The sequence below is a fragment of the Colobus angolensis genome, unplaced genomic scaffold, assembly GCF_000951035.1.
Source record: "Colobus angolensis palliatus isolate OR3802 unplaced genomic scaffold, Cang.pa_1.0 Scaffold78, whole genome shotgun sequence".
NCBI classification, from domain to species: domain Eukaryota; kingdom Metazoa; phylum Chordata; class Mammalia; order Primates; family Cercopithecidae; genus Colobus; species Colobus angolensis.
Window position 1 is genome coordinate 4,300,185 of NW_012121598.1, and position 21,048 is coordinate 4,321,232.

Sequence of the window (21,048 nt, forward strand, 5' to 3'; positions counted from 1 at the left end):
GGTCCACAGCTGCTTTTGGTCCCGGGGAGCAGGTAGAACCCTTGGGATTCTATAAGGACACGTGGCTGGGCTTGCAAAAAAGATCACATTGCACATACTACCAGGGGTTGTATGTTTTTTGCTTCATCCATGCTGATTCTTGTTTTCCTTTTCTTGCTGTAATTAGTGTGCTCTTTCTACTGGGCTTCAGCAGAAATGCCCAAATCCACACTGAACTCCTCTCTTTGTCTTACATGCCAGTTGATACTGCTTTTTAAAAGTCTTCTTTCTAAATATTCATTGAAAACAAACACAAAAACCCTCTTGGTCTCTGCATCCTCTTTAAAAAACAAAAAACAACAAACAAAAAAACACGAGAATCTCTGAACTGCCACTTAGGGAATTAATTTGATGGCAGTCCCTAGCTACAGAGTAATCGTTTAGTGATGTCTCGGGGAGGATCTTTTCATTTACAGGTACTTTGTAGAAATACTTTATTCTGACTAATGGGGCAGAAGTCTCATAAAATGAAGTTTCTCACCTGCTACTTTAGCCAAGAACTTTTCTGACTCTGCCTTTGCTGTTTTTGTTTTTTGTTTTTGTTTTTTTTTTTTGAGACGGAGTTTCGCTCTTGTTGCACAGGCTGGAGTGCAATGGCGCTATCTTGGCTCACCACAACCTTCGCCTCCCGGATTCGAGTGATTTAACTGCCTCAGCCTCCCGAGTAGCTGGGATTACAGGCATGCACCAGCATACCCGGCTACTTTTGTATTTTTAGTAGAGACAGGGTTTCTCTATGTTGGTCAGGCTGGTCTCGAGCTCCCGACCTCAGGTGATCCTCCCTCCCCGGTCTCTCAAAGTTTTGGGATTACGGGCATGAGCCATCGCGCCCGGCCTCTGCTTTTGCTGTTTTTAGCCTTTTTTATGTTAACTTTTTTTCTTTGACATCAAGTCCTTAAGCTCTTCCTACTTGGTTTATTACCACCATGTGTCAATTGATGATAATATATTTTACTACAACTTGAAAATGTTCTTTGATCCTTAAACCAGCAAACAGGGTGTCTTTAGTTATCAGAAAGAAACATAATTTATTATTATAGAGTACAGCACAGCTTTGGACTACTTCCCAATGTCTTTGAATGTTTTAATATACTCTAGAGGTTCTTGTGTAGCACTGTTGCCCTTATATATTTGAATGAATTAAAACACAGTGTTAAAGGCATGCTTCCAATAAGATTAATGAGAAATTTGCTACATGAAAATAACCTGATCCTTTGTAGTTTTTTTTTTGTTGTTGCTTTTTTTTTCTTTTTTTTGAGACAGAGTCTTGCTCTGTTGCCCAGGGTGGAGTACAGTGGTGCGATCTCTGCTCACTGCAACCTCCGCCTCCCAGGTTCAAGCCATTCTCCTGCCTCAGTCTCCCGAGTAGCTGGGATTACAGGTGCCGCTACCACGCCTGGCTATTTTTTCTGTTTTTGGTAGAGACGGGGTTTCGCCATGTTGGCCAGGCTGGTCTTGAACTCCTGACCTCAGGTGATCTGCCCGTCTTGGCTTCCCAAAGTGCTGGGATTACAGGAATGAGCCACCATGCCCAGCCTGTAGTTTAGTCTTTTACATAAAACATATTCATGTGTAAATTCCTAATGTGTTTCCATTTTATGTGATTTTAATACTAAAGATCAACATTTCTATCTATATTTACTCTGTTTGGGGGAGGATGGTGTAACAATATAGGTACATGTACTCAAAGTGAAGAATTGCTTACTGAATTTCCTTAGTGTTCCTTCTTGCTTTTCATGATTTTCATATTATTCATTCATGCAACAAATATAAATATTGTTAATATTTATCTGTATTATCCACAGAAGAGATCATAATAGGTAAGCTCTGCCATTTTCCTGTTGTTCATTTGTGCACAAAATGCAATTATTAGCTTCATGCAATGTTTTATTTGCAGGAATCTTTTGCAGCCACTTACTCATTTTAGGAGGGATGTATTTTGTTAAATCTAAATAGTATAATCTATAAATTCACCTAACCGGTCAAATATTGCAATATGCTGAGAAGGAAAAAAAAAATGAATAAATGGTCAGCCTGCCTCCTTGTGGAACTCTTGTTCTTTTTCAGGATGCCTCTTCAACCTCACAAGGCATGTGATCCTTTGAGTAAAGGCAGTCGTCAACCATATTATAGATTTTAGTAAAACTTAATTTCCTTTTTATTATTTTTATGTAAAAATCAAATAGAAATTGAAGTTCTAATATTTTCTTTCTGTGTCCCACTCTTGTGTGGTACCTGTACTGTAAGACTCTAAATTTCTCTGTTCTGGCTTTCTTTGCATTCTTAGCAAGCTATATCTCTTTACTTTCTCTTTTGGATTAAGTTTCTAAACTTGTTGTATTATTGTTATTTTTGTAGCAGTTTTATTGACATTCATGTATCACATAACTAATTCATTTAAAGTTTGCAATTAAATGAGTTTAGTATATTCATAGAGCTGTGCAACCATCACCATAATCAAATTTAGAACGTTTTCTTCTCAGAAAGAACCCTGCCATCTCTTGTATTATCACACCCCAGAACTCCATTCCCTTTCCCCTCACCTGGCCTTAAACAACTACTAATCTATTTTCTGTATTTATAGATTTAGTCACTTTGGACATTTCAAATGAATGGAATCATAGAAAATGTTTGTTTTTTTGGTGACTGGCTTCTTCCATGTGGCATAGTGTGCTGAAGATTCATGTATCAATACGTCATTTAACATGTATCAGTACATCATTCCTTTTTATCATCAAATAATATTCTAGTTTATGGATACTCATTTTGTTTATATATTCAACAATTGATGGACATTTGGGTTGCCTCCACCTTTTGGCTCTTAGGAATAATGCTTGCTGCTGTATGAACACATTCTTTGGTCTCTATTCTACCAGTTGAGCTAGCAGGGTGACACTGAATACATTCTTAATATTAAAAATTTGGATTAATTAAAAGTATATTCGGTAAAGCCTGAAAATCCCTGTTTCTTTCCTGATTGTTTCTGATTTCTACCCTAGACTGCCAATTTCTACTTCCCTTAGAAGTTATCCATTTGGTTTGTATCCTTATAATATCATTGTGTCCTTATATCATTGTTACTATATTTTATAAAAATGATATATTCACTTAAGTCCAATAATTATATGATATTTGTTGTTTTTTGCTTACTTTTTTCATTTAATCTTTCTCAGATATCCTGGTATATCAGTTCATACAGATATATTTCATTATTTTTATTTATTTTATTTTATTTTTTGAGACGGAGTCTCGCTCTGTCTGCTGGAGTGCAGTGGCGTGATCTTGGCTCACTGCAACTTCCACCTCTTGGGTTCAAGAGATTCTCCTGTCTCAGCCTTCCAAGTAGTTGGGATCACAGACATGTGCCACCATGCCTGGCTAATTTTTGTATTTTTAGTAGAGACAGGATTTCACTATATTGGCCAGGCTGGTCTTGAACTCCTGACCTCAAGTGATCCACCTGCCTTGGCCTCCCTGGGATTACAGGTTGAGCCACTGTGCCCTGGACTATTTCACTGTTTTTAAGGGCTGAGAGTATTTTGTAGTATGAATACTATTATTTATTTAACCACTCAACATTTAGTACACTTAGATTTCTAGTTTTTCTCTCTTGTAAACAATGCTGCAACAAACATCCTTGTGTGTGTATATATGTATGCACACACAGAGAGCCTCCAGTGTGGACTGAAGGTGCTTTAACTTTGAGTAGGGAAGAGGAAGTTTGGGTTTTAGGCCCCACAGAGTCTGTGTGTATGTATATATACATATACATATATATATACATACATACATACATGTATGTATGTGTATATGTATATATACACACATACACGAAATATATATGTGTATATATATTCTCTGAGCATTTGTCTGAATTTTTTAAAGCTCGTTCATAAAAATGGAAGCAGAGCCAAAGGTAATAAACATTTAAAATTTTGATAGCTATTGTCAAATGGCCCTGCAAAAAAGATGTTATTGGATTGTCTATTTCTTGTTTTTTTTTGTTTGTTTGTTTCTTTTGTTTTTAAGATAGAGTCTTGCTCTGTTGCCCCAGCAGGAGTGCAGTGGCATGATCTCGGCTCACCACAACCATTGCTTCCTGGGTTCAAGCAATTCTCCTGCCTTAGCCTCTCAAGTAGCTGGGATATAGGTGTGTGCCACCATGCCTGGCTAATTTTTATATTTTTAGTAGAGATGGGGTTTTACTATGTTGGCCAGGCTGGTCTCTAGCTCCTGACCTGGTGATCTGCCTGCTTTGGCCTCCCAAAGTGCTGGGATTACAGGTGTGAGCCATGGCACTTGGTCTATTTCTTGTTATTTTTAGAAACTCTTTTTATATGCATGTATTTTTGTATGTATATGTATTTTCAATAGAAATCATTTATTCTATATCTATTATTAATAGAGTTTCTAGTTTAACTTTATGACACCTTTTGGTGTGTAGACATTTTATAATTTATGCAGAGTCGTATGTTGAATAATAATGATGATAGCATTTTGTCTTCACCCTTGTTTTAATGTGTCATCCAAATGACCACCACTGTGGCGTGAGATAGTAGAAAGGAGAGTTTTATTGGCAATATAAGTTTGTAGACCAGGAAGAGAGAGTCTCCAGTGTGGACTGAAGGTGCTGTAACTTCGAGTAGGGAAGAGGAAGTTTGGGTTTTAGGCTCCACAGAGTCTGTCTTATAAAATAGAATCATACATATTTGGCAGGTTTTGGGGAAAAGCTATACATATTTATGAGGGGAGCCAAGCACATAGGCAGTGGGTAAACATATGTAACATACATCCCATGTTCACTTTGTGGCAGGTTTTACCATTAAAATGAGATGGAATTGGTTCTTTACATCAAAAGGTGAACTATAGGACACAAAGACAGCTAGTGCACAGCCTCTCTAGGCTGGCTGAAACTGGCTTAAGGTCTGCAGTTGTTTATCAGAAAAGGATGTTTGTAAGGCTGGTCCTCTGTCTGATCAGAGTTGTAGTGGTCTGGATCATAAGTCAGAGTTAGGAGGTGTCCAATATTGCTAGGGGATTTAGCCAGAGTGTCGTTTTACTTGTAGCCATGAGAATTTAAGAAGTTGTCATGCCTCAACCTGTAACTTTTGTTACCTTAACTTTAGGGTCCCCCTTACTTGATAAAGGGGCATCTACTTTAGTTTCTCAGATCACAAATGGGAATGCTTCTAATATTTTGCCATCAAATATGATGTTTGCTGTTTCTGGTAAACATCGTTTATTAAATTAAGGACATGCCCTTTTCTAGTAGGTGAGAAAAGAAAAATAGCTCTGAGCCATCTGAGCTATGTGAGATGTGCAAAAATTTATCAGGCCCAGAGAGACATGAATATGGCACTTCAGTCGCATCCCTCCCCCTCCTTGCACCCTTGTCCCTGGGGGCAGTCATATAAAGGCCTTTTCTTCCTGACTAGCTGCTTCCCCTGTTATCTTCATGTTCCTGTAATCTGTGATACAAAGAACAACGTACAGCCGATCAATAGGTTATGCTATTTTAATGTAAATTCTTGGTAAACAAATTAGGAACCACCCCATTTTTTTCCTTTAAAAACCACTAGTAACTACTGCTAATCAGAGGGTATATTCATGTTAACTTGAATCTATGCTCCTGGGTTGCAGTCTTCAAACTTGGCCCAAATAAACTCTGTGTTAAGTTTGCCTCACTTTTTTTGTCTTTAGATCAATGCATGACAGAGGTTTAAAAATAATTTTATTTTATTTTAAAAAATAGGGAATAGTTATGAAAATACATTTGTTTCTTCTTTGGGTTTTTTGAGAGGATCGTGAAGTTATAGAATTTTCCTCTTTTTATTCTGTTAGCATAGTGCATTTAATCAACAGATTTCTGGTGCTGATTACCTTCACATTCCTGGAATGAACTCTGCTTGGTGACATAGGTTATTTTAGGTAATTACTGCATTAAATTTATCAACATTTTATTTAGAGTTTTTCTATCTATTTTCACAAGTGAGATTAGCCTGTAGTTTGCTTTTGAGGGCCATTCTTGTCAAGTTTAAGCGTCTGGGTTAGACTAGCCTCCTAAAATAAGATGGGAAACTTTCCACAGCTTCTATTATTTAGAATTATTTATAAAAAGAAAAGACCATTTTTTTCCCTTGAAGATCCAACTAACTTTATAACACTTGTTGGGCTTTGTTTCTGGCAACTTTTCTATTTCTTTATTTTTAACCTCTTGTGTCAATTTTAGAAATTTGTATTTTTTCTAGACAAATCAGCCTTCTGGATTTAAAAATTTTAAAATCCTTTTAAAATTTATGTTTGTCTGTTATTTCTAGTATTGGTTATGTTTAATGACACTCAAAGTTTTTTTCTATATTATTGTTTTTTTAATTGAAGAAACACCTTGTAATTTTTTAATCCAATCTGCTATTTTCCCCTAGTTCATTAAATTTTGCTTTTATCTGTTAATTTGTTTCTTCTAATTTCTTTAATTTCTTTTTGCTAGGTTCCTGTGTTATATGCATACTTTATTTATTTTCATTATTTCTTTTCTTTTTTTTCTTTTAAAGAATTTAATTTATTTATTTATTTATTTATTTATTTATTTATTTATTTATTTATTGAGATGGAGTCTCGCTCTGTCGCCCAGGCTGGAGTACAGTGGCCGGATCTCAACTCACTGCAAGCTCCGCCTCCCGGGTTTACGCCATTCTCCGGCTTCAGCCTCCCGAGTAGCTGGGACTATAGGCGCCCGCCACCTCGCCCGGCTAGTTTTTTTTTGTAGTTTTTAGTAGAGACGGGGTTTCACCGTGTTAGCCAGGATGGTCTCGATCTCCTGACCTCGTGATCCGCCCGTCTCGGCCTCCCAAAGTGCTGGGATTACAGGCTTGAGCCACCGCGCCCGGCTAAAGAATTTATTTTAAACCTATTATACCACACAGTATGTTTTAAACACTGCCATATAACCCCCTAATTAGGTAAAGACAAAAAAGTTTATCTTATTAGAAACAAGATACATCATCACTTATAGAGTTTTCAAACATTATTGCACTTTAACTTTCATAATTTGACAAAGAATTCATGAAACAATCTACAGACTAGTTTTAACAGACAAATAACACTTGTAAGCAGACATGACTGTCCTAAATTGTTTTTTAGGTATCAATTTTACAAACATTACTTACCTTAGTGGCAACGGTGGAGTTGGAGAGTATTGCGCCTTTTCCAAGATGCACGGTGAGAATCACCAGGAGTGTGGTGGAACTTATGACCCTACCAAGGCCACGGATCTTTTGGCCTGCAGGTGTCAGCCCATGCATCACACTTTGCTTGTGGACTGGTTTGGTTATCCACTGGGTGTCAGGATTTTTTCTGACAGCTTTATGGAATGGATGAATGGGGATAACCTCAAACATTTTGTGTGTTGAATCTTCACCAAAGTAAGAACTCAGGACTCTCAGCTGGGCATGGTGGCTCATGCCTGTAATCCCATCACTTTGGGAGGCCAAGGTGGGTGGATCACTTGAGGCCAGGAGTTCAAGACCAGCCTGGCCAACATGGTGAAACCTTGTTTCTACTAAACATATAACAATTAGCTAGGTGTGGTGGCGCACGCCTATAATCCCAGCTACTCGGGAGGCTGAGGCATGAGAATTGGTTGAACCCAGGAGGCGGAGGTTGCAGTGAGTGGAGATTGTGCCACTGCACTCCAGCCTGGGTGACAGAGCAAGACTCTGTCTCAAAAAAAAATAGAAAAGAAATATATATATATATATAGAGAGAGAGAGAGAGAGAAATAAAATGTATAAATATATCTGTATATATGTATAAATAAAAATATATATGTGCATGTATATATGTATGTGTGTGTGTGTGTATGTGTGTGTATATATATATGAATTTAGTACTCGTACAACCCCACAGTGGAGTCCAGCTTTCTCCTCTTCAATGGACTTTGAGCATACTTTAGCTGGTTAACACCACAATGGACACGCTTGCCATAAGCTGCGCCCTCAGGAACTGGGTATTTTCGGCCACCATGGTGGACAGGAATCCTATATATAACGTAACCTTGCTTGACCTTGTAGCCCAGTCAGTGCACTGTTTTGGGCTGGGTGGGATGTGGAGCCCCGTGGTAGAGCAGAGAGCTGTCAGTACTGCTAGCAGGGACTCTCAGAAGAAAGTGCATGATATCAGACTGTTGCTTCTTCCATAGCTCCTGAATGTGCTTGTATGCAGCTCTCTTGGCTTACCTGATGGCTCTTGCCAGACAGAAAGGAAAGCGCCTTTCTCCCCCATGATTTATTTTCTTATATGAATAGAAGGCTAGAAAATTTTCTGAGTGCCATTATGGTTGTGTCTCATGGGTTTTGATATGTAGACCTCTCATTATTTTCAAAATAGCTATAGCTGTGGCCTTAATTTCCACTTCCCTTCAACTTCTTGCTCATTAATTTGCTCTTCAACTCTTTTTATTCTTCTATTCAACCTACTATTTTTATTTTCACCATCATAACCTTGTTTTCTAAGATATCTAATATAATTATAGTTTTATTTTTGATCTTGGAGAAATTTATTGTGATGAAAGAACAAAACAGAGATTCAAATTCACCCTCCTTTCCCAATGATAATTACCATACTTTGAAATTCCACCTATAACATATATTAAATTCTCAAATATAACAGTAATAATAGTAATAACTATAATTATTTTATACTTATAAAACCCTCAAACAAACCTTTGCAGTGAGTTCTAGTATTAGCCTCAGTTTGTAGGTGAGGAAATTTGAGGCGTAGAGCAACTCATACAAATTAACATAATTAATGTTATATCCAATTGTTCTTAAATTAGTATTAAAAATTAACATTTTCTATAATGCCATGCCTCGATATCGTGATATTGAAGAGAAAACAAGCACAGACAGGATGGGGGACTTGCCCAAGGTCACAATGGAAGACTGAAAATACATGTCATAGCTCCTTAAATTTTAATTCATTCATTTCTGCAGTTAGCCACATGGTCTGAGAGAATTAGTCCTTTTAATAAAGTCCATTTCATTTATGACAGTCATAGCTTTGTTTCTCAAGTTCTGTTACTAATACTGCTATTCTTTTTTCTTTGTTTCTTTTTCTTTTTTTTTTTTTTTAAGATTTTAAGTCAAAAGAGCATTCAGAGCACCAGAGTCAGCAATTCGTGCTACAGTACTTTGCCCAATTCCCCTTTTAACAATATCTTTGTAGGAGCTCTTATTTTCATATTGAAATGCTCATTGTATTTTTTGGGGGGACATACTTTCAGTGACTGCATTAAGACACAAGGTCTTGTTGGTAGCTCACCTAGAGGTAAAATACAGCTACTTACCCCAATTACAGCCCACCATTCATTATTAGAGGATTAGGTATGAAGTTTAGAAAAACACTGTTCACTTCAGTTCTTTCTGTTCTTAGAGAAAAATGCTTTCCTTGTTTGTCTCCATGCATTTGAATTTCAAAGGTAGGAATGTTGTATAGTAAGCCTCTTGGTGATGAAGCAGTTACAAGTCATGAACGGACTGCCTTCCCAAGGAAGTCTAGGAAAATGACAAAGTTTTATAATTCAAAATAATTTCATTGAGACACATTTTAGGACACTTATTCTAACTCTGCTGTTAGCACTTCTTGTTATTTGTGTTTGTAGTCCTTATAAAAACAAATTAATAAGGATTCAAGTTCAGGAGAACTTGAATTTCATCTGTATATGATTTTCACAGGCAGAACCATTAACCCCTATTAAGGCTAGCAGGATTACCTAAACCGGAAAAGTGGGAGTTATACTTCATCGCTCTCTTTCCCACATTTAATTGTACCAATTCCTTTGGATTTGACATTTTAAATATCACCTTAATTTCACCCTTCTCTACCTATAGCTTTAAAGTATTTTCAGCATTTCTCTCTAGATATATTACAATGAACTGCTATTAGATCTCTTTATTTCTACAATCCAAATTCCACACACTACCCAGTGAGCTTTTTCAAATGCAAAATTGATGATTTACTTCATTTTAAAATGTCTGTTGACATCCATTGCCTGTATATTGAAAGCCAGGTTTCTCAGTATGGCATAATAAGGCCCTTTAAGATCTGAGGCTTGATACCCTCCAACCTCCTCCCCTCCTGTTCTCTTCCGATGTTTTTAGAACCCTGTTTGTAGTTTTCCGAATGCAGTATGCTTGGGCCTTTTCATGCCAATTGCCTAGAATGCTTCACCCTACCCCACCTGTCTGACATCATCCTTTAAAATTTATTTCAAACATTACATCTTTGGGAATCCTTTAATGTACCTTCCCTCTTTTTGATTTATCTTACCACTCATATTCTCTCATAGCAGGGACTAAATGATGTTTCTCTGTGCTCCCAAAGGACTATGTTTGGCCAACTTGTCACTCTGTATTGTTCCCCTGTATTGTGACTTTTGGCTTACCTGTTTTCCTCTTTCGCTAGACCCTTCCTCTTCCTCTTCCTCCCCTCATCTCCTCTTCTTTCTTTTGAGACAGGGTCTCACTCTGTTGCCCAGATTGAAGTGCAGTGGCACAATTATGGCTCACTGCAGCCTTGACTTCCTGGCCTCAGGTGATTCTCCTACCTCAGCCTCCCGAGTAGCTAGGATTACAGGCATGCATGTGCCATGGTGCCCAGCTAATATTTTGTATTTTTTGTAGAGATGGGGTTTTGCCATGTTGCCCAGGCTGGTCTGGAATTCCTGAGCTCAAGTAATCTGCCTTGCCCTCCCAAAGTGCTGGGATTAAGTACATGAGCCACCGCACCTAGCCAACTTTTAAATTTCTTAAGGCCAAGGATTCTTATTCATCTCCTTTCAAAGAGTACTTAGTAAAGCATCAGTAAATGTTTCTTTTTTTAAAAAAAGACTTTTTTTTTGAAACAGAGTCTTAATCTGTTGCCGAGGCTGGAGTGCAGTGGTGCCATGGCACGTTCTCAGCTCACTGCAGCCTCCACCTCCTGGGTTCAAGCGATTCTTGTGCCTCAGCCTCCTGAATAGCTGGGATTATAGGCGCCCGCCACCAGGCCTGGCTAATTTTTGTATTAAAAAAAAAGTTTTTTATTTTGAAATACTTTTAGACTTATAGAAAAGTCAAATAATAGTTGAAAAATTACTGTATATTCCTCTCCCAAATTCCCCAAACTTCACATTTTACCACATTTACTTTATCATTCTCTGTTTTAATTTTTTTAATTTTTAATTTTTATGGGCATATAATATAGATGTATATATATATGGGGTACATGAGATATTTTGATACAGGCATACAATGTATAATAATCCCATCAGGGTAAATAGGGTATTCATCACCTCCAACATTTATAATTTCTTTGTGTTATAAACATTCCAGTTATCTTTTAGTTATTGTAAAATGTAAAATAAATTTTTGTTGACTGTAATAACTGTTATGCTATCAAATACTAGATCTTTTTCATTCTATCTAACTATATTTTTTTATCTATTAACCATCCCCACTCCCTCACCTCTGCTACCCTTTGCAACCTCTGGTAGCCATCATTCTACTCTCTTTCTCCATGAGTTCAGTTGTTTTAATTTTTAGCTCCTGCAGGTGAGTGATAATGTATGAAGTTTGTATTTCTGTGCATGACTTGTTTCACTTAACATAATGTCCCCCAGATCCATCCATGTTGTTGCAAATGACAGGATCTCATTCTTTTTTATGGCTGAGTAGCACTCCATTGTGTGTATATACATTTCTTTATCCATTTATTTGTTGCTGGACACTTAGGTTGTCTCCAAATCTTGGCTTTTGTAAATGGTGCTACAATAAACATAGAGTGCGGGTATCTTTTTGATACACCGATTTCCTTTTGGATAGATACCTAGCAGTGGGATTGCTGGATCATAAGGTAGTTCTATGTTTAGTTTTTTGAAGAACCTCTCAACTGTTCTGGATAGTGGTTGTGCTACTTCACATTCCCACCAGCAGTGTAGGAGGGTTCTCTTTTCTCCACATCCTCACCAGCATTTGTATTGCCTGTCTTTTGGATAAAAGTCATTTTTTTAATGCAGTGAGATGATATCTTACTGCACTTTTAATTTGCATTTCTCTGATAATCAGTTATGTTAATCATTTTTTCATATGCCTGGTTGCCATTTTTATGTCTTTTGAAAAATGTTTATTCAGATCTTTTGCCCATTTTTGAATTGAATTATTACATTTTTTCCTATTACATTGTTTAAGCTCATTATGTTTTCTGGTAATTAATCCCTGTCAGATAGTTTGCAAATATTTTTTCTCATTCTGTAGGTTGTGTCTTCACTGCATTGATTTTTTCCTTTGCTGTACAGAAGCTTTTTAACTTGATGTGATCTGATTTGTCCACTTTTGCTTTGGTAGCCTTTACTTTTAGGGCATTAAACAAAAAATCTTTGCTCAAACCAATGTCCTGGACATTTCCCCAATGTTTTCTTGTCTATCTTTTCAAAATACTAACTTCTCCTTTTGTTTATCTTTTGTATTTTTGCTTTAATTTCATTTATTTCTGCTCTCATCTTTATTATTTCTTCTACTAATTTCAGGTTTGGCTTTCTCTTGTGTTTCTATGTTAAGATGCGTCATTAGGTCATTTATTCGGTGTTTTTCTACTTTTTTGATGTGAGCATTTATTTCTATAAACTTTCCTCTTAGCATTCCATCACTGTAACCCAAAGGTTTTGCTGTGTTGTGTTTCCATTTTTATTTGTTTCAAGAAATTTTTAAATTTTCTTCTTAACCTCTTCATTGACCTACTGGTCATTCAGGAACATATTGTTTAATTGTGTTTGTATAGTTTCTAAAGTTCCTCCTATTGATTTCTAGTTTTATTCCATTGTTGTCAGAAAAGATGCATGATATGATTTCATTTTTTTGAATTTTTAAAGGCTAGTTTTGGCTGGGCGTAGTGGCTCATGCCAATAATCCCAGCACTTTGGGAGGCCAAGGCAGGTGGATCACTTGAGGTCGGGAGTTTGAGACCAACCTGACCAACATGGAGAAACCCTGACTTTACTAAAAATACAAAATTAGCTGGGTGTGGTGGCGCATGCCTGTAATCCAAGCTACTTGGGAGGCTGAGGCAGGAGAATGGCTTGAACCCGGGAGGCAGAGGTTGCGGTGAGCCAAGATCATACCATTGCACTCCAGCCTGGGTAACAAGAGCGAAACTGTCTCAAAAAAAAAAAAAAAGACTAGTTTTCTGGCCTAAGATATGGTCTGTTTTTGAGACTCAACCATGTGCCCAGGAGAGGAATGTGTATTCTGTTGCTGCTGGGTGAAATGTTCTGTAAATAACTATTAGGTCTATTTGGTATAGTGCAGATTAAATCTCATGTTTCTTTGTTGATTTTCTCTCTGGATGATCTGTCCAATGCTGAAAGTGGAGTGTTGAAGTCTCCAGCTATTATTGTTTTGGGGCCTCTCTTTTTAGCTCTGATAACATTTGTTTTATATATTTGGATGCTCCAGTATAAGGTGCATATAATTTACAACTGTTACTTCTCTTGCTGAATTGACCCCTTTATCATTATATAATGACCTTCTTTTTCTCTTCTTACGGTTTTTATTTTGAAATCTATTTTGTATGATATAAGTATAGCTACTTCTGCTCTTTTTTGGTTTCCATTGGCATGGAATATCTTTTTTCATCCCTTTTCTTTTTCAGTCTATGTGTGTCTTTAGAGGTGAAGTATGTTTCTTGTAGGCAACAGATCATTGGATTTTGTTTTGTTTTTAATCCATTCAGCCATTCTATGTCCTTTGACTGGAGAGCTGAGTCCATTTACATTCAATGTTATTGTTGATAAGTAAGGACTTTTCTGCCATTTTATTGTTGTGTTCTTGTTGTTTTGTAGTCTTCTCTTCCTTCTTTCCTGTCTTGCTTTTTGTGAAGGTGATTTTCTCTGGTTTTTAATTTCTAGGTTTTTATTTTTTGTGTATCTGTTTTGTGTTTATTATTTGAGGTTACCATAAGGCTTGCAAATAACATCTTATCACCCATTTTTTTAAACTGATATTAACACCGATTACAAAACAAAACAAGCAAGAAAAGAGAAAACTAAAAAAACACTTCAAATTCATCTACCTTCTTTTTTAACTTTTTGTTGTTTTTATTCATATCTTGTTGTATATGTTTTGATAAGTTATTGTAGTTATTATTTTTGATGGGTTCATGTTTTAGTCTTTCTACTCAAGATATGAGTAGTATACACACCACAGTTACAGTGTTACAATCTTCTGTGTTTGTGTCTTTCTTATTAACAGTGAATTTTCTATCATCAGATGATTTCTTTTTTGAAAAAAATTAACTTTTACTGTTGATATGTGGGTACATGTGCACATTTGTTATATGGGAATATTGTGTGATGCTGGGGTTTGGGGCCTGTATCCTGTCATTCAGGTAATAAGCATAGTACCTGATAGTTTTTCAACCCGTACCCTGTTCCTCCTCTCCTCCCTCTAGTAGTCTGGAGTGTCTTTTGTTTCCATGTTTATGTCCATGTGTGCTCAATGTTTAGCTCTTACTTATAAGTAAGAACATGTGATATTTTGTTTTCTGTTTGTGTGTTTATTTGCTTAGGATAATGACTTCCCACTGCATCCATTTTACTGCAGAGAATTCGGTATTCCTCTTTTTTATGGCTATGTAGTATTACAGGGTGTTTGTGTGCTACATTTTTTTTATCCAGTCTACCATTGATAGGCACCTGGGTTTGATTCCATGTCTTTCTTACTGTGAATAGCACAGCAGTGAACACATGAGTACATTTGTCTTTTTGGTAGGATGATTTATTTTCCTTTGGATGTATACCCAGTAATGGGATTGCTGGGTCAAATGATAGGTCTGTTTTAAGTTCTTTGAAGAAACTCCAGACACTTTCTAATTTATATTTCCATCAGCAGATTATAAATGTCCCCTTTTCGTTGCAGCCTCATCAGCATCTGTTAGTTTTTGACACATTTTGGTAATAGCCATTCTGACTAATGTGAGATGGGTATCTCATTGTGGTTTTGGTTTTGATTTGGATTTCTTCAGATGATTTCTTATTGCTTATTAACATCCTTTTCTCTCAGTTTGAAGTTTCTTTAGCATTTCTTGTAGGATGTGTCTGCTGTCAGTGACAGCAGTTTTTGTCTGTCTCAGAAAGTCTTTGTTTCTTTTTTATGTTTGAAGTATATTTTTGCTGGATATACTATTGTACGATAAACATTTTTTTCTTTCAGCACTTTAAGTATGTCTTGCCATTCTCTCCTAGCCTGTAAGGTCTCCACTGAGAAGTGTGCTGACAGATGTAATGGAGCTCCTTTACATGTTACTGGTTTCTCTTCTCTTCCTGCTTTTAGGATCTTTCTTTATCCTTGACCTTTGGGAGTTTGATTATTAAATGTCTGGAGGTAGTCTTATTTGGGTTAAATCTGCTTGGTGTTCCATAACCTTCTTGTACTTGAATATTGATATATTTCTCTAGGTTTATAAAGTTCTCTTTTATTATCCCTTTGAATAAACGTCCTACCCCAGTCTCTCTCACTGTCTATGTTTTTCAGGCCGATAAATCTTAGACTTGCCCTTTAGAGGCTGTTTTCTGTAACTTGTTGGCATGCTATATTCTTTTTTATTCTTTTTTCTTTTGTGTCCTCTCACTGTGTATTTTCAAATACCCTGCCTTCAAGCTCACCAATTCTTTCTTCTACTTGATCAATTCTGCTATTGAGTGACTCTGATGCATTCTTCGGTATTTCAATTGAGTGTTTCACTCTAGAATTTGTTTGATTCCTTTAAATTATTTTGATCTCTTTGTTAAAAGTATCTGATAGGATTCTGAATTTTTTCTCTGTATTATCCTGATTTTTTTTTTTTGAGACAGTGTCTCACTCTGTGGCCAGGCTGGAGTGCAGTGGTACAATCTCAGCTCACTGCAGCCTCTGCTTCCTGGGTTCAAGCAGTTGTCCTGCCTCAGCCTCCCGAGTAGCTGGGACTACAGGTGTGCACTACCACACCCAGCTAATTTTTGTATTTTTAGTAGAGATGGGGTTTCACCATGTTGGCCAGAATGGTCTTGATCTCTTGACCTCATGATCTGCCCACCTTGGCCTCCCAAAGTGCTGGGATTACCGCCGTGAGCCACTGCACCTGGTCTGTTACCCTGAATTTTGTTGAGCTTCCTCAAAACAGCTATTTTGAATTCTCTGTGTGAAAGGTCACTTATCTCTGTCACTCTGGGAATAGCCACTGGTGCCTCATTTAGTTCATTTGGTGATGTCGTATTTTCCTTGATGGTCTTGATACTTGTGGATGTTCACTGATGTCTGGACATTGAAGACTCAAGTATTTATGGTAGTCTTTGCAGTCTGGATTTATTTATACCTTTTTGGGCAGGCTTTCTAGGTATTTGAAGGGAATTGAGTGTTACCATCTAAGTCTTTGGTCACTGCAGCTATATCTTTATTAGGGGGTGCCCCACACCCAGTAACACTGTGTCTCTTGCCTTCTTGTAGAGGTACTGCCTTGGTGGTGTTGGGTAAGATCTGGGAGAATTCCCTGGTATTACCAGGCAGAGTCTGTTATTCTTTACCATAATTTTCCCCCAAACAGATTTTCTTTCTCCATGCTGAGTTTCTTAGAGTTGGGGGATGGGAAACACAAGTACCCTTGTGGCCACTGTCACTGGGTCTACACTGGGTCAGATCCAGAGTTCACACAGCACTGGGTCTTGCCTGAGGCCTGCAGAAACCATGTCATGGTTACCACTGATGCTCCCTCAAGGCCCAAGCAGGTGGCAAACCCAGCCAGACTTGTGGCCTTCTCTTTAGGGTGATGAACTCCCGCTCAGCCCAGGATTGGTCCAGAAATGCTGTCTAGGAGTCAGGGCATAGAGTAAGGAACCTTAGGAATCTACTTGGTGCTCTATTCCACTGTGGCTGAGCTGGCACCCAAGCTGCAAGACAAAGTCCTTCCTACTCTTCCCTCCTCTTTCCTCAAGCAGAATTATTTCCCTGTGGCCACCTCCCCCTTGTCTGTAGTGAGTAATGCCTGGTTATTGCTGATGTTTACTGCCTGGCTACCACTGTTTACCCAAGAACTCTTTTGTCAGCTTGTAGTGCATGCAGCTGGGCCTGGGATGCTCCCTTCAGGGTAGTGAGCTCCTCTCCAGTCCAAAAATGCCATCCAGGGTCAAGTCCTAGAATTGTGGACCCCAGGAGTCCTTGGGTGGTCTGTATCACAGTAACCAGACTGGTACCCATGCTTCAGGAGAAAGTTCCCTTTAATCTTCCTTCTTTCCTCAAGTAGAACAAATCTCTTCCCATGGCCATCACACTGGGAATGCACAGGGTCATCTAAGTCCTATGACAAATACTACCTGGCAACCACTGATGTTCTTTCAAGGTCTGACAGCTCTGTAGTCAGCAGGCAATGAATTCTCCCAGGACTAGTTCCTTCTCTTCAAGGCAGTAGATTCCCCTCTGGCCCGGGATGTGTAGAAATGTTGTCAGGGTTTTCAGTGCCTTAAAAAGACTTAGAGTGACTTTCAGATTTGTTTAGGAACCTGTTGTGCTTTAGCCCATGGTGGTTGGGCTAACCAGAACTTACTTTCAGGCTGCTGGGATGGTCAGTTTCCCTCTAGCTAAGGCTGGTCTAAATGCTCCTTCCAGGGGCACTGGCTGATTTCTGCACTGTGTTACTTTCTACTGATACAGGACAGCACTGAATTCCAAAGCAAAGCCCCATAATCACTGTACTCCTCCATGTGCACAGATTCTGTCTCCATGCTACATGGCCACCACCATTGCTGGAGGATAAGAGAGGGGTGGTGTCAATGATTCAAGACTATCTTTCCGACCGTTTTCAGTGTCAAATTCCTTGACATGATTTTAAAACCAGATATTGTGATTATTCACCTGATTTTGGATTCTTATGAAGGTGCTTTCTTCTGTGGATAGATAGTTGTTCAACTCGTTATTTCTGCAGGAAGATGGTCCCTAGAGGGTTCTACTTGGCTATCTTGCTCCTATCCCCTTATAATATTTTTCCTGAACAGTTTGAGATTAAGTTGAGGACCTGATGCCTGTTAGAAGACAAAATCTCAACTAATTTAAATACTCTAATTAGCTTTTATTATTATTTTCAATTCATGAATTGGGCAGCATCTAAAAATAGAGAGGTGCTATGCTAGGCATGGCAGAACAGTTGGGTTTTACAAAATAGCTTGAAGAAGAACAAGTGAAACAGCATAATAAAAAGCAGATTGGTTAACATCAGGTTACTTCAGGTTCCTTTTCTTGTAAGGGTTAAAACAGAGGGGACTTCCTTACCATGCTGGCTGAAACTGACCTGTTTAGGAATTTGGCTACCATGTATCTCCTGCTTTTTTATAGATCAGATAAACAATTTAGTTTTGGTTTGGTGATGGGGAACTTTAGCATGAATGACTCCATTTTGGCCTAGTGGAGGAACTCAGCCCAAAATAACGGTCTTCCATAAATTTTATTTAACATCCTCTTTTAACCTTAAATACTTGAATGCATATTTCCTAAAAACAAGGATATTCTTTTATATAATCAGAGCACAATGATTAAAATTAGGAAATTAACATTGATAGAACAGTGTTACCTAATTGACAGATATGATGTGTTAGCAGTTATCCTACTCATGTCCTTTATAGCAAAATACAGCATACATGGGTGGATACATTCCAAGACCCCTCAGTGGATGCCTGAAACCACAGATAGTACTGAATCCTATATATACTATTTGCTTTTTTCCTATATATAAATACCTATGATAAAGTTTAATTTATAAATTAGGCATAGCAAGAGATTAACAATGATAACTAAAAATAAAACAGAACAATTTTAACAGTATACCAACAACACTACTCATAGGCTTTGGAGTCATTATTAAGTAAAATTATGGTTACTTGAACACAAGCACTGAATATAGAGACAATACAGATGTCAAGCTGATAATGAGATGACTACTAAGTGACTAGTGGGTGCGTAGCGTATATAGTGTGGATATCCTGGACAAAGGGAAGACTCATGTCCTGGACAGGACAGAATGGGACAGTGTGAGATTTTATCATGCTACTCAGAATGGTGTGCAATTTAAAACTTAGGAATTGTTTATTTCTGCATTTTTCCATTTAATATTTTCAAACCATGGTTGACAGCAGATAACTGAAGTCGCAGAAAACAAAACCACAAATAATGGTGGACTGCTATATTTTTTCCTGTTCTGAGACCCAATCTAGATGTATACTATACTTACTTGTTGCCTCTTTAATGTTTGTTTGTTTGTTTTGAGATGGAGTCTTGCTCTGTCGCCCAGGCTGGAGTGCAGTGGCGCAATCTTGGCTCACTGCAAACTCCGCCTCCTGGGTTCACGCCATTCTCCTGCCTCAGCCTCCCAAGGAGCTGGGACTACAGGCGCCTGCCACCACGTCCGGCTAATTTTTTTTGTAGTTTTCATAGAGACAGCGTTTCACTGCGTTAGCCAGGATGGTCTTGATCTCCTGACCTCATGATCCACCCGCCTCGGCCTCCCAAAGTGCTGGGATTACAGGCATGAGCCACCGTGCCCGGCCTAATCTTTTTTATTGTGGAACACTTCCTCAGCCTTTCTATGTGTTTTATGAGCAGCTGTTTTACAGAATATTCCTCAGTCTGAGTTTTAGGGAAAATTGTGAAAAACTTTGAAATGGACCAAAAGATTATCAGGTATCTTCAAAGGAAAACTAGAAGTTGTCTAGTATACCTTTCAAGTTATCTGATTTCTATGTGAATTCTGAGGCTTTCATTGTATTCATGGATTCATGGCATTTTACAACTCTGTAGGTCATATAAAACTGTTAGCAATGCAAATTATGTATTATTTTCCATAGAAATTGCAAATCCTGTCTGGTGGAATGCAATTGATTGCCCCCTGGCTGTTAATGTTTTCCAGTTTTTTTGTATACATTTCTTTTTTTTTTTTCCCCAATATCACATTTGTTATTTTATGAAAGAGGGAAATGTGATTATCACTGATATTTTAAATGCATGTTTTTTAAAAATTATACTTTAAGTTCTAGGGTACATGTGCACAATGTGCAGGTTTGTTACATATGTATACATGTGCCATGTTAGTGTGCTGCACCCATTAACTGGTCATTTACATTAGTTATATCTCCTAGTGCTATCCCTCCCCCTTCCCCCCATCCCACAACAGGCCCTGGTATGTGATGTTCCCCTTCCTGTGTCCATGTGTTCTCAATGTTCAATTCCCACCTATAAGTGATAACATGTGGTGTTTGGTTTTTTGTCCTTGCGATAGTTTGCTGAAAATGATGGTTTCCAGCTGTATCCATGTCCCTACAAAGGACATGAACTCATCCTTTTTTATGTCTGCACAGTATTCCATGGTGTATATGTGCCACATTTTCTTAATCCAGTCTATCATTGATCGACATTTGGGTTGGTTCCAAGTCTTTGCTATTGTGAATAGTGCTGCAATAAACATACATGTGCATGTGTCTTTACAGCAGCATGATTTATAATCCTTTGCGTATATACCCAGTAATGCGATGGCTGGGTCAAATGGTATTTTTAATTCTAGATCCTTGAGGAATCGCCACAGTGTCTTCTACATTGGTTGAACTAGTTTATAGTCCCACCAGCAGTGTAAAAGCGTTCCTATTTCTCCACATCCTCTGCAGCACCTGTTGTTTCCTGACTTTTTAATGATCACCATTCTAACTTGTGTGAGATGGTATCTCATTGTGGTTTTGATTTACATTTCTCTGATGGCCAGTGATGATGAGCATTTTTTCATGTGTCTGTTGGCTGCATAAATGTCTTCTTTTGAGAAGTTCTGTTCATATCCTTTGCCCACTTTTTGATGGGGTTGTTTTTTTCTTCCAAATTTGTTTGAGTTCTTAGTGGGTTCTGGATATTAGCCCTTTGTCAGATGAGTAGATTGCAAAAATTTTCTCCCATTCTGTAGGTTGCCTGTTCA

The 21,048-nt window shown here is 37.9% G+C and overlaps 1 protein-coding gene across 4 annotated transcripts in view; it reads left to right on the forward strand.

Annotated features, from left to right (window-relative positions):
• GALK2 (galactokinase 2) overlaps positions 1-21,048 on the forward strand; it is a 231,304-nt gene that overhangs the window by 14,666 nt on the left and 195,590 nt on the right. The gene's annotated exons all lie outside the window — the stretch shown is intronic.